Here is a 12,441-nt window from a genome sequence, read left to right as displayed (position 1 = left end):
ATTTATTTGTTTGTCGCATTCATCATCGTATCATGCACATCATCTGCATTATATCGCCACTTCGTTGTTGTCTGTTTTCAAACTTCTATCCGTTGTTAGTTGCCGGTTCTCTTTGTTTTTGTCGGTCACCGTTTTGAGACCAACCACACATGCGCGCGCCCATGACATCATTAAATACTATCTTTAAAAGTGTGTATAAAACATTCTTGGAATGGGTTGAAAGTTGGCGTGCGGTCTAAATATAGTGTAGGTAGGCCATGTGTCAAATTTTGTCGCATTCGGAGTCCGTTTGTTACCCAAACCGTTAAACCTATAGCGACACTATAGCCGGTCAAACGTCGGACGTTTTTGGTGTTTGAAAATCTTATGCCGAGCGGCAAACCTCTCTCTCTTCTAGCAGACCACCTAGCCCACCTACACAACCCCCCATCCGGAGCCGTCCGATCGAGATCGTACGGCTCAAAAACGGGCTAAAACCGCTAACCCTAGCCCCATGTCTATAAATAGATAGCTCCCTGCCTGAAATGGAGGAAACCCTAATTCCCCCTTGTTTTTCACACGCCTCCAATCTACAGCCACCACCCAACGCTCCCTGTCTCCCACCTCTAGCCGTCATCCCGCCAGGCCCATCCAGAGCCCGCTCGGGCATGGAGTGTCGCCACCACCCGCAGTCGCGAGGGAGCCCGAGATCCCTCCTCCCATGCCATGGAGCTGAGGCTCCCAATCTGCATTACCGTCTTCCTTGTCAGCCCTCGCCAGTCACTGGAGCGTGCCGCCACGCCACCTAACCCCGCCGCCTCGCTGCCAGTAGCTCTCCGGCCGACTAGCCCGCGCCACCCTGGGCCTTCCTCGCCCTTGCCTCGGCCTGCCTCGCGTCGCGCCGCCACGCCCCGTCGGCCGTCAGGATCTCGTGCGTCATCGCCAGATCCGGCCCCTCGATGCCGGGCTCACCCGGATCCGCCCTGTGCCTCGTCGTGCTCGCAGTCGCCGCTGACACCGCTGCTTCTCCGCATCGCCACCCCGCCTTTGCCTCTGGTCGTCACGAGATGTTGACCGCATCGAACGCCCCGACGCCGCTGGCGGGCCGTGCCTTGACTATTGGCAATATGCCCTAGAGGTAATAATAAAATAGTTATTATTATATTTCCTTGTTCAAAATAATCGTTTATTATCCAAGCTAGAATTGTATTGATTGGAAACTCAAATACATGTGTGGATACCTAGACAACACACTGTCCCTAGTAAGCCTCTAATGGACTAGGTCGTTGATCAAAGATGGGCAAGGTTTCAGGGCCATTGTCATGAGTTGTCATTTGATAACGGGATGCCATCATTAGGAGAATGATGTGATGGACAAGACCCAAACTATAATATAGCATATGATCGTGTCAGTTTACTGCTACTGTTTTCTGCATGTCAAGCATATGTTCCTATGACCATGAGATCATGTAACTCCCGGAAACCAGAGGAATGCCTTGTGTGTATCAAACGTCACAACATAACTGTGTGACTATAAAGGTGCTCTACAGGTATCTCCAAGGGTGTTTGTTGGGTTAGCGTTGATCGGGACTGGGGTTTGTCACTCCGTATGGCAGAGAGGTATCTCTCGGCCCACTCAGTAATACAACATCACAATGAGCTTTCAAGCAATGTGACTAAGGAGTTAGTCACGAGATCTTTTATTATGGAACGAGTAAAGAGACTTACCGATAATGAGATTGAACTAGGTATGGATATATTGACGATCGAATCTCGGGCAAGTAACATACCGATGGACAAAGAGAATAGCATACGTGATTGATTGAATCCTTGACATTGAGGTTCAATCAATAAAGATCTTCGTAGAATATGTAGGAGCCAATATGGGCATCTAGGTTCCGCCATTGGTTATTGGCTGAAGAGTGTCTCGGTCATGTCTGCATAGTTCTCGAACACGCAGGGTCTACACACTTAAGGTTCAGTGATGATGTAAGCATAATTGAGTCATTGTGTTGGTGACTGAAGGTTGTTCGGAGTGCCGGATGAGATCCCAGACGTGATGAGGAACTCCGGAATGGTCCGGAGGTGAATATTGATATATAGCATGAAGTTCATCAGAGTCCATAAGTGTTTCGAGGTGTACCTAGGGAATGATGGAGTACTGAAAGGGGTTTCAGGAGGCCCCGACAATTGTTGGGGGCCCTCATGGGCCAAGGAGAGGGGCACCGCAGCCCACCAAGGGGCTAGGTGCAGCCCCTTGATGTCCCACAAGCGTATGGGATCGCAACAGTTTTCGAGGGTAGAGTATTCAACCCAAATTTATTGATTCGCTCACAAGGGGAAGCTAAAGAATATTCTCAAGTATTAGCAGCTGAGTCATCAATTCAACCACACCTGAAAGATTAGTGTCTGCAAGCAAAGTATCAGTAGAAAGGTAGTATGATAAGAACGGAGCCAGAAACGATCCGATGACAAGGCAGACTATTCCTAACTGTTGTATCAATGGCGCCAGTAAAAGCTCTGACAATCCCCAGCAACGGTGCCAGGAAAAGCCCTGTTGACGGTATGTTAGCTCCAACAAAGTCTTGCAACAAGTAGCAGCGGAGTATCAATTAACAGTAGTAGCAGCAGTAGCAAAGTAACAAGTAACAACAGTAGTGACAGCAGCAAAGTGACAGCAGCAGCAAAGTGGCCCAATCCCTCTTGTAGCAAGGGACAAGCCTAGGCAAAGTAACGTAGCGAGAACCAGTAGTAAAAGACTCGTAGGCAGTGGATCGGTGATGGATGAGTGAGACGGATGTGATTCATCATGTAACATCTATAACACGGAGAGATATGTGGCTAGCTCCCGTTCATCAATCTAATGTAGGCTTGTATTCCGTATGTAGTCATACGTGCTTAGGGAAAAGAACTTGCATGACATCTATTGTCTATCCCTCCAGTGGCAGCGGGGTCCTAATGGAAACTATGGGATATTAAGGTTCTCCTTTTAATAAAGAACCGCACTAACGCATTAACACGCGATGAATACATGAACTCCTCATACAATGGTCATCTCCGGGAATGGTTCCGGCTATTGTCACTCCGGGGTTGCCGGGTAATAACACATAGTAGGTGACTACAACTTGCAAGATAGGATCTAAAACACACATATATTGGCGACAACATAATAGGTTCAGATCTGAAATCATGGCACTCGGGCCCTAGTGACAAGCATTAAGCATATCCAAGTAGTAGCAACATCAATCTAGAACATAGTGGATACTAGGGATCAATCCCCGTCAAAAACTAACTCGATTACATGATAGATCTCATCCAACTCATCACCGTCCAGCAGGCCTACGATGAGATTACTCACGAACGATGAAGAGCATCATGGAATTGTCGATGGAGAAAGGTTGATGATGACGATGGCGACGATTTCCCCTCTCCCAAGCCCGAAACGGACTCCAGATCTGCCCTCCAAATGAAGAACAGGATGTGGCGGCGCCTCCGTATCACAAAACGTGATGAAACCTTCTCTCTGATTTTTTTCCAGGCGAAACGGAAGATATAGGACTGAGATTGGGGGCGGTGGTGCCACGTGGGCCCCACAAGCCCTCATGGCGCGACCATAGGGGGTGGCCGCAGCCCAGGGGCTTGTGGCCCACTGGCCCGCCACCTCACGTGGAACTTTGTGCAGGTACTTTTATTTTATTCCAGAGAAAATCTCCGTAAATTTTCAGGATGTTCCGAGAACTTTCATTTCTGCACAAAAACAACACCATGGCAATTATGCTGAAAACATCGTCAGTCCGGGTTAGTTCCATTCAAATCATGCAAATTAGAGTCCAAAACAAGGGAAAAGAGTTCGGAAAAGTAGATACGACGGAGACGTATCAACTACCCCATGCTTAAAGCCTTGCTTGTCCTCAAGCAACTTAGTTGACAAACTGAGAGAGACAAAGAAGAACTTTGACGAACTCTGTTTGATCTTGTTGTTGCAACTATGTCTAACTCACAACCAGAATTTCAGCAACATCACAAGCAAACCACATAAGCAAATGACATATAGGTCTCACAGTAAACTCATATCAATGGCATAATAAACTAGCGAGCAAATAATAATAAGCCTCAAGTGTCAACACTTCAATCAAAAAAACATGAAGCAATACGAATAGATGGTATTTCGCTAGCTCTTTCTGAGACCGCAAAACATAAATGCATAGCACCTTAAAAGACCAAGGGCTGACTAAACATTGTAATTCATGGCAATAAAGATCCAGTCATAGTCATACTCAACACAGTTAAAAGCAAAGCATAAAAATGACAGAGCTGCTCTCTAATTGGTGCTTTTGTAAGAGGAGGATGACTCAACAGGGACATAAATAGATAGGCCCTTCGCAGAGGGAAGCATTGATTTGCAGAGGTGCCAGATCTCAAGCTTTGAAAATAGAGATAATAATTTTGGGTGGCATGCTTTCATTGTCAATGCAATGACTAAGAGTTCTCAACATCTTCCACGCTACACATGCTATAGGTGGTTCCCAAACAGAAAAGTAATGTTTTGACTCCCCCAGCACCAATCAATCACACTCCACGGCTAGCCGAATCCTCGGGTACCGTCCATACCAACATAAATCCTGGGGGAGTTTTGTTTGCAATTATCTTTTCGATTTGAGCATGGAACTCGGAATTCCAATTACCGGCCCCTTTCTCGTGAGTGATAGTGAATAAACACATATCGAGGATAACACGCCTTGCATGGAAGATACCAATAGCCCCCTGTCACCACATGAGCGGTTTGGGCATGCAAAACAGATTATTTCTTGAAGAATTAGAGAATGGCACATGCAAATTTACTTGGAACGGCAGGTAGATACCGCACCTAGGTAGGTATGGTGGACTCATATGGAACAACTTTGGGTTTATGGGAGGTGGATGCACAAGCAGTATTCCCGCTTAGTACAAGTGAAGGCTAGCAAAAGACTGGGAAGCGACCAACTAGAGAGCGACAACAGTCATCAAAATGCATTGAGAGTAACTAACATTGAGTGCAAGCATGAGTAGGACATAAATCACCATGAACATGAACATCATAGAGGCTATGTTGATCTTGTTTCAACTACATGCGTGAACATGCGCCAAGTCAAGCCACTTGAATCATTCAAAGGAGGATACCATCCTATCATACTACATCATAGTCATCTCAATATTCATGTTGGCAACCAAGACAGACCATTATAAGCTCCTAGCTAAGTAAGCATGGCATCAGGAACTATGACCTCTAAGTTGTCATTGCAAACATGTTTCTCTCACAACAAAGCTGAATCAGGCATGATGAGCTAGTCATATTTACAAAAACAAAATAGATCGAGTTCATACCAGCTTTTCCAGGCTCAGTCACTTCATCATATATCGTCATTATTGCCTTTCACTTGCACGACCGAATGATGTGAACAATAATAAGCGTGCTCGTGTATTGGACTAAAGCTGGAATCTGCAGGCAAACACAAAGGAGAAGACAAAGTAATATGGCTATTTGAAAGCTAAATAGGTATGCATGTAAGAGCCACTAAACACTGTAACCAATATCTTCTACCTTGACCAAAAGAAAAACAAAACTATCTACACGGGAAAGCTCCCAACAAGCAAAAGAAGAAAAAGAAAATCTTTTCGTTTTTTTTTTCAAACTAGACAGACAAACAAAAAGAAAACGAGAAAAAGAAAATAAACTAGCATGGATGATAGAGTGGCAAAGTGTGAACACCAGCTAACAAAGTGAAAGCATAAGCAAGAATGTAAAGTCGGTGAGAACACGTACTCCCCAAAGTTTAGGCTTTTGGCCTAACTTGGTCTACTCCCAAGGACGGTCCTGGTGAAACCCAAAATCATAATCGGGGTTATACGGGAGCGCTGCAGCCACTGCCTGAATAGCTGCCTCACGGAGACGATCAGCCGTCGCCTCCCTCTCATACTCCTCTGCCTCTCCTCTGGTTATGTAATATCTCCGTTTTACCTTAAAGTCAAAGAAAGCAGGAGCATGAAGAGTAATATGGAAAGCACGCTGCCGGTTAAATGTCAATCAGTATAGGAGGGATTCATCATCCCTCTCAAGGAACTGGTAGCGTGTCATAGCGACACGGTCAAGGAAAGCTGCATGGAGCGGGGGATCTCCTGCGTGGATGGGTACTCCAAGAAAATTTGCTATGCGAGTGGCATAGATGCCGCCAAAGAAATCCCCATCAATAGCATTCTTATTCAGTCTCCTTGCTATAATTACTCTCATGTTGAAGCTTTTGTCACCCGTCACTGCGCTCTTAAGGATACTAAGGTCGGGTGCGCAGAGGTGACAATGCTCAATCTTTCCGTTAATGCATCTGCCTATGAAGAGGGCAAAGTAATGCTAGGCAGGAAAATGAATACTCCCCATGGTAGCTTGCGTAATGTCTCTAGTTTCTCCAGCCGTAATACCAGCGCAAAAATCTCTAATCGAAGATTTAGGAGGATCATTGAGGTTACCCCAAATAGGTATTTTGCAAATTCTACTGAAATCCTCTAAATCCATGGTATAAGATTTATCATAGAGATCAAACAGTACCGATGGCTCACGGCCAACTGAAAATTTAAATCTGTGAACAAAAGAGGCAGTGAGAGCAACATACTGTTCGCATTTATCGGAGATGAATTCTTCAAGTCCGACGTTGTGAACAAATGCATCAAACTCATCTTTGAAGCCTGCCTCAATCATAAATTCATCGGATGGCCATTCACATGGTTGTACTGGCGTGTCTCTAGGTTGGTAAGGAACACGGGTTTGAGCTGCGAAACGATTATTTTTCTGGAGGTAGGAGAACAGGATGGGAGCAAGAATGAGTGGAGGGGGTGCCTGTGGGCCCCACAAGCCTGGGTGGCGCGGCCAGGGGGGTGCACGCGCCCCTAGGGCTTGTGGCCCCCTGGTGTGGCCCCCAGACAGACTCTTGGTCCCAGAATTTTTCAAATATTCCAGAAAAAATCATACTTGATTTTCACAGCGTTCGGAGGACTTTAATTTTCGGGGTATTTTTCTACCGGACGCTAAGACAGAAAATAGGGAAAACTAAACTAAACCTATCATTTTTCTTCTAAGCAACCTAAAGTGAAAGCTTGGAACAGAGGTTTGCGACTCCTCGATTCATCCATCTCATGGTCATCGAAAGAAATCCGTCAATCGGGTTGATCATATCCCCTCGACAAAACTTTCTGGAATCGCAAAAGAGAATGGAGAATTTCCGATTAGTCACTAGGTCACCTCAATGGGGATGTGAATTTCCCCAACAAGCAAATCATACTTCATCTTGACACGAGGAATAGGGCATTCAAAGCTCCCAACAAGAATCGATGAAGTTTTTTCGATAGCATTGATGCAATGTACTCGATATTGTTTCTTCGGAAAGTGCACCGTATACTCATTACCGTTGACATGGAAAGTGACATTGCCTTTGTTGCAATCTATAACAGCCCCTGCAGTGTTTTAAAAGGGTCTGCCAAGGATGACAGCCATGGCATCGTCCTCAGGAATATCCAAGATAACAAAATCTGTTAAGATAGTGGTGTTAGCAACCACAACAGGCACGGCCTCGCAAATGCCGATAGGGAAAGCAGTTGATTTGTCGGCCATTTGCAAAGAGATTTCAGTGGGTGTCAACTTATCCAGTTCAAGCCTACGATAAAGAGAGAGAGGCATAACACTAACACCGGCTCCAAGGTCGCATAACGCAGTTCTAACGTAGTTGCCTTTAATGGAGCAAGGTATGGTGGGCACACCGGGATCACCTAGTTTCTTAGGAGTTCCACCCTTGAAGGTGTAATTGGCAAGCATGGCGGAGATCTCAAGATCAGGTATCCTCCTCTTATTAGTCACAATATCTTTCATGTACTTAGCATACGGAGACATCTTGAGCATATCAGTCAAACACATCTGTAGAAAGACATGTCTGATCATTTCAACGAAGCGCTCAAAGTCCTCATCATCCTTTTTCTTGGATGGTTTGGGAGGAAAGGGCATAGGTTTCTGAAACCATGGCTCCCTTTCTTTACCACGCTTCGTAGCAGCGAAGTCATTCTTATCGTATCTTCTATTCTGAGGCTGTGGGTTATCAAGATCAACACTAGGTTCAATCTCCACATCCTTTTCATTGCTAGGTTGAGCATCTTCATGAACATCACTATTGATATTATCATTAGGCTCATGTTCATCACAAGATTGTGTTTCAGCATCAGAGACAGAGACATCGTTTGGACTCTCAGGTGTAGCGGCAACAGGGTTGCTAGCATGCAGGTTCCTGATGTCAGCTGTGCTACTGAAACAAAAGACCTTCCAATGTCGCCAGAAATAGGTGTGTTGACGGCACCAGGAATCCTTCTGCTACGTCTACGCCTTAAGGGACTTCCGAGGCAAATATGCAAAGGATTTCCCCCGTGGCCTTGGAGCCTTGCATTGGTGTTCCCTCGAAGCGGAAAGGGTGATGTAGCGCAGTGATGGTAAGTATTTCCCTCAGTTTGAGAACCAAGGTATCGATCCAGTGAAGGAGTATCACAAGAGCCTGCACAAACACAAAGAACCTGCTCCAAACGCTATGAAGGGGTTGCAAATCCCTTATAGATTGTTCGCCAAGTGAGAACTGAAAGCAACAAAGTAACAAAGCAAAGTAAAAGCGGAGGTGTAAACGATAGATGTGAATAGACCCGGGGGCCATAGTGTTTACTAGTGGCTTCTCGCATGAAAGCAAGTAGACGGTGGGTGAACAAATTACTGTCGAGCAATTGATAGAACCGCACAAAGTCGTGACGATATCTATGGCAATGATTATATCTATATGCATCACGTCCAAAACAAGTAGACCGATACTTTCTGCATCTACTACTATTACTCCACACGTCGACCGCTATCCAGCATGCATCTAGTGTATTAAGTCCAAAAGAACAGAGTAACGCTTTAAGCAAGATGACATGATGTAGATGGACAATCTCATATCAACGATAGAGACCACCTTGTTACCCTTGATGGCAACTACTTAATATGTGCCTTGCTGCCCCTACTGTCGCTGGGAAAGGTCACCACATGGTAGAACCCAAAACCAAGCACTTCTCCCATTGCAAGAATCATAGATCTAGTTGGCCAAACAAAACCCAAGACTCGGAGAGACTTACAAGGATATCAAATCATGCATATAAGAAATCAGCAAAGACTCAAATATATATCATAGATAATCTGATCACAAATCCAAAATTCATCGGATCTCGAAAAACACACCGCCAAAGAAGATTACATCGGATAGATGTCCATGAAGATCATGGAGAAATTTGTATTGAAGATCCAAGAGAGAGAAGAAGCCATCTAGCTACTAACTACGGACCCGTAGGTCTGAAGTGAACTACTCACGAGTCATTGGAGGGGCGATGATGATGATGAAGAAGCCCTCCAACTCCAAAGTCCCCTCCGGCAGGGAGCCGGGAAGGGTCTCCAGATGAGATCTCGCGGAAACGGAAACTTGCGGCGGCGGAAAACTATTTTCGACGCTCCCCTGATTTCTTGATGTTGTTTAGGGAATATATAGGCCTAAGATCTAGGTCAGGGGGCGCTCAGGGAGGCCACAAGCCCTGCCACCGCCGCCTCCCCCCTCGTGGCGGAGTGGGGGCTTGTGGGCTCCCTCGAGCCCTCCTGGCTTGGCCCACAGGCCCCCCAATCTTCTTCCGTTCATGAAAAAATCATTTCGGGGATTTTGTTCCGTTTGGACTCCGTTCCAAAATCAGATCTGAAAAGAGACAAAAATACAGAAAAAACAGGAACTGGCACTTGGCACTGAATTAATAAGTTAGTCCCAAAAGATATATAAAAGGTACATAAAACATCCAAAGATGACAAGATAACAACGTGAAACCATCAAAAATTATAGATACGTTTGAGACGTATGAAGCATCCCCAAGCTTAACTCATGCTCGTCCTCGAGTAGGGAAGTGATAAAGAATGAATTTTTGATGCTTTCATGCTACCTAGCATAGATGTCCTTTGTAACTCCTCTTATGTGACGTGAATGTTCAGATCCATTAGATTCAAAACAATAGTTTGCTATTGATGTGGAAACAATAATAATTCAAGCAAACTAGCAAGGTAATCATGAACTTTCAAAATAACAAGCCCAAAAGAAAGTTATCCCTACAAAACCATATAGTCTAGCCATGCTCTATCATCATTGCACAACGAATTTAAATCATGCACAACCCCGATATTGGCCAAGTAATTGTTTCACACCTTTACTTCCTCAAACATTTTCAACTCTCACGCAATACATGAGCGTGAGCCATGGTTTTAGCACTATAAGTGGTGTAGAGTGTGGTGGAGGTTGCAAGACAAAAAAGGAGAAGATAGTCACATTAACTAGGCATATCAATGAGCTATGGAGATGGTCATCAATAGATATCAATGTGATTGCGTAGGGATTGCCATACAAATGATGCATTAGAGCTACGAGTATGTGAAAGCTCTTAAAGAAAACTAGTGGGTGTGCATCCAACTTGCTTTCTCACGAAGACCTAAGGCAATTTTGAGGAAGCCTATCATTGGAATATACAAGCCAAGTTATATAATGAAAATTTCCCACTAGCTATATGGTGGTGACCAAAGGAGAGACTCTCAGTCATGAAGATCACGGTGCTTAATATGCACAAGTGTGGAAAAAGTGGTAGCATTGTCCCTTCTCTCTTTTTATCTCTTTTTTTGGTGGGCTCTTTGGCCTCTTTTTTTTGGTGGGCTTCTTTGTCCTCTTTTATTTCCTCACATGGGACAATGCTCCATTAATGATGATCATCACACTTTCAACTCAAAACTTAGAGCAATGATGACTCTATATGGAATGCCTTCGGTAGTGTACCGTGGCAATGATCTAGCATGGCATAGACATTAGTGGAAACATCATGCTGGCTATCTTACAATCATGCAATGGCAATGTAGATGTGATGGAACATGTCATGGTGGTAGTTGCATGGCAATATATCTCCGAATGACTTTGAAAAAGCCATAGTAGGTAGGTATGGTGGCTGTTTTGAGGGAGGCTAATGGTGGGTTTTGTGCACCGGCGAAAGTTGCACGACACTAAGAAGATAGTGATGGTGGAAGGTGAAAGTGCATCTAAACCATGGACTCAAGATTAGTCATGAAGAACTCATATACTTGTTGCAAAAGTTTTATTAGTAATCGAAACAAAGCATTCAACGCATACTCCTAGGGGAATGGTTGGTAGGTATAAACCATCGCGCGATCCCGACCGCCACACAAAGGATGACAATCAATAGACTAATGATGCTCAAATTTCATCACATAGCGGTTCACCATACGTCCATGCTACCGGAATCACTAACTTCAACACAATTATTTCTAGATCCACAACACCTTACTAGCACAACTTCAATATTACCAAAACATAACTCAAAACTAATTGAGATGAATCAAACTTCTCTAACTATTCAATGCACATGAAGGTGGAAGTTTTCGTATCCCTTTGGATAACTACCCATTTTGAGACTACTTTCAAAGCATAGATCAACTACCAAGCCACGCACCGTTGTGCTCTAAAAGATATAAGTGAAGCACATAGAGCAAAAGTATCTAGCTCAAAAGATATAAGTGAAGCACATGTGAGCTGAATTGTCTACCAAAAGATATAAGTGAAGCTCGACAAAATCATGGTGTGTTCATGTCTTTCTCTCTAGGTGTGCAGCAAGGATGATTGTGACACAACAAAAATAAAAGACTCCTACGATACAAGACGCTCCAAGCAAAAACACATAACATGTGGTGAATAAAAATATAGCCCCAAGTAACGTTACCGATGGATTGCAGACGAGAGAGGGGATGCCTTACCGGGGCATCCCCAAGCTTAGGCTTTTACGGCATACTTGAATCTCTTGGGGTGCCTTGGGCATCCCCAAGCTTGGGATCTTGCCACTCTTTATCTCTTTGTCGATAAGAACTTCACCCAAAACTTGAAAACTTCACAACACGAAACTTAAACAGAAACTCGTGATAACATTAGTATGAGAAAGCAAACCACCACTTCCTTAGGTACTGTAGAAAACTTAAATTCTACTTATGCTGATGTTGGGTTACTGTATTTTCAATCTTCCATGGCTAATACCCCCCGATACTATCCATAGTTTCATCAAAATAAGCAACCAACCCAACAAAAACAAAATCTGTTAACAGCAGACCACTCTGTAGCAATCTGTATATTTCGTATACCTATGGTGCTTCAAACATTCTGAAAAATTACGAAAGTCTGAAGAATTTGCATAGCAATCAGCAGAAAAAATAATCAACTCAAAAGCTCTTGTAGAAAAAAAATGAAAATTCTTTTCGTTAGCAGAAAGTTTCTGTCTTTTCCAGCATGACCAAACGATCATCCCCAAGACTAATCATAACGGTTTTGCTTGGCACAAACGCAA

Source organism: Hordeum vulgare, chromosome 6H, assembly GCF_904849725.1.
Source record: "Hordeum vulgare subsp. vulgare chromosome 6H, MorexV3_pseudomolecules_assembly, whole genome shotgun sequence".
Lineage (NCBI taxonomy): Eukaryota > Viridiplantae > Streptophyta > Magnoliopsida > Poales > Poaceae > Hordeum > Hordeum vulgare.
Note: the sequence above shows the minus strand (reverse complement) of the source record.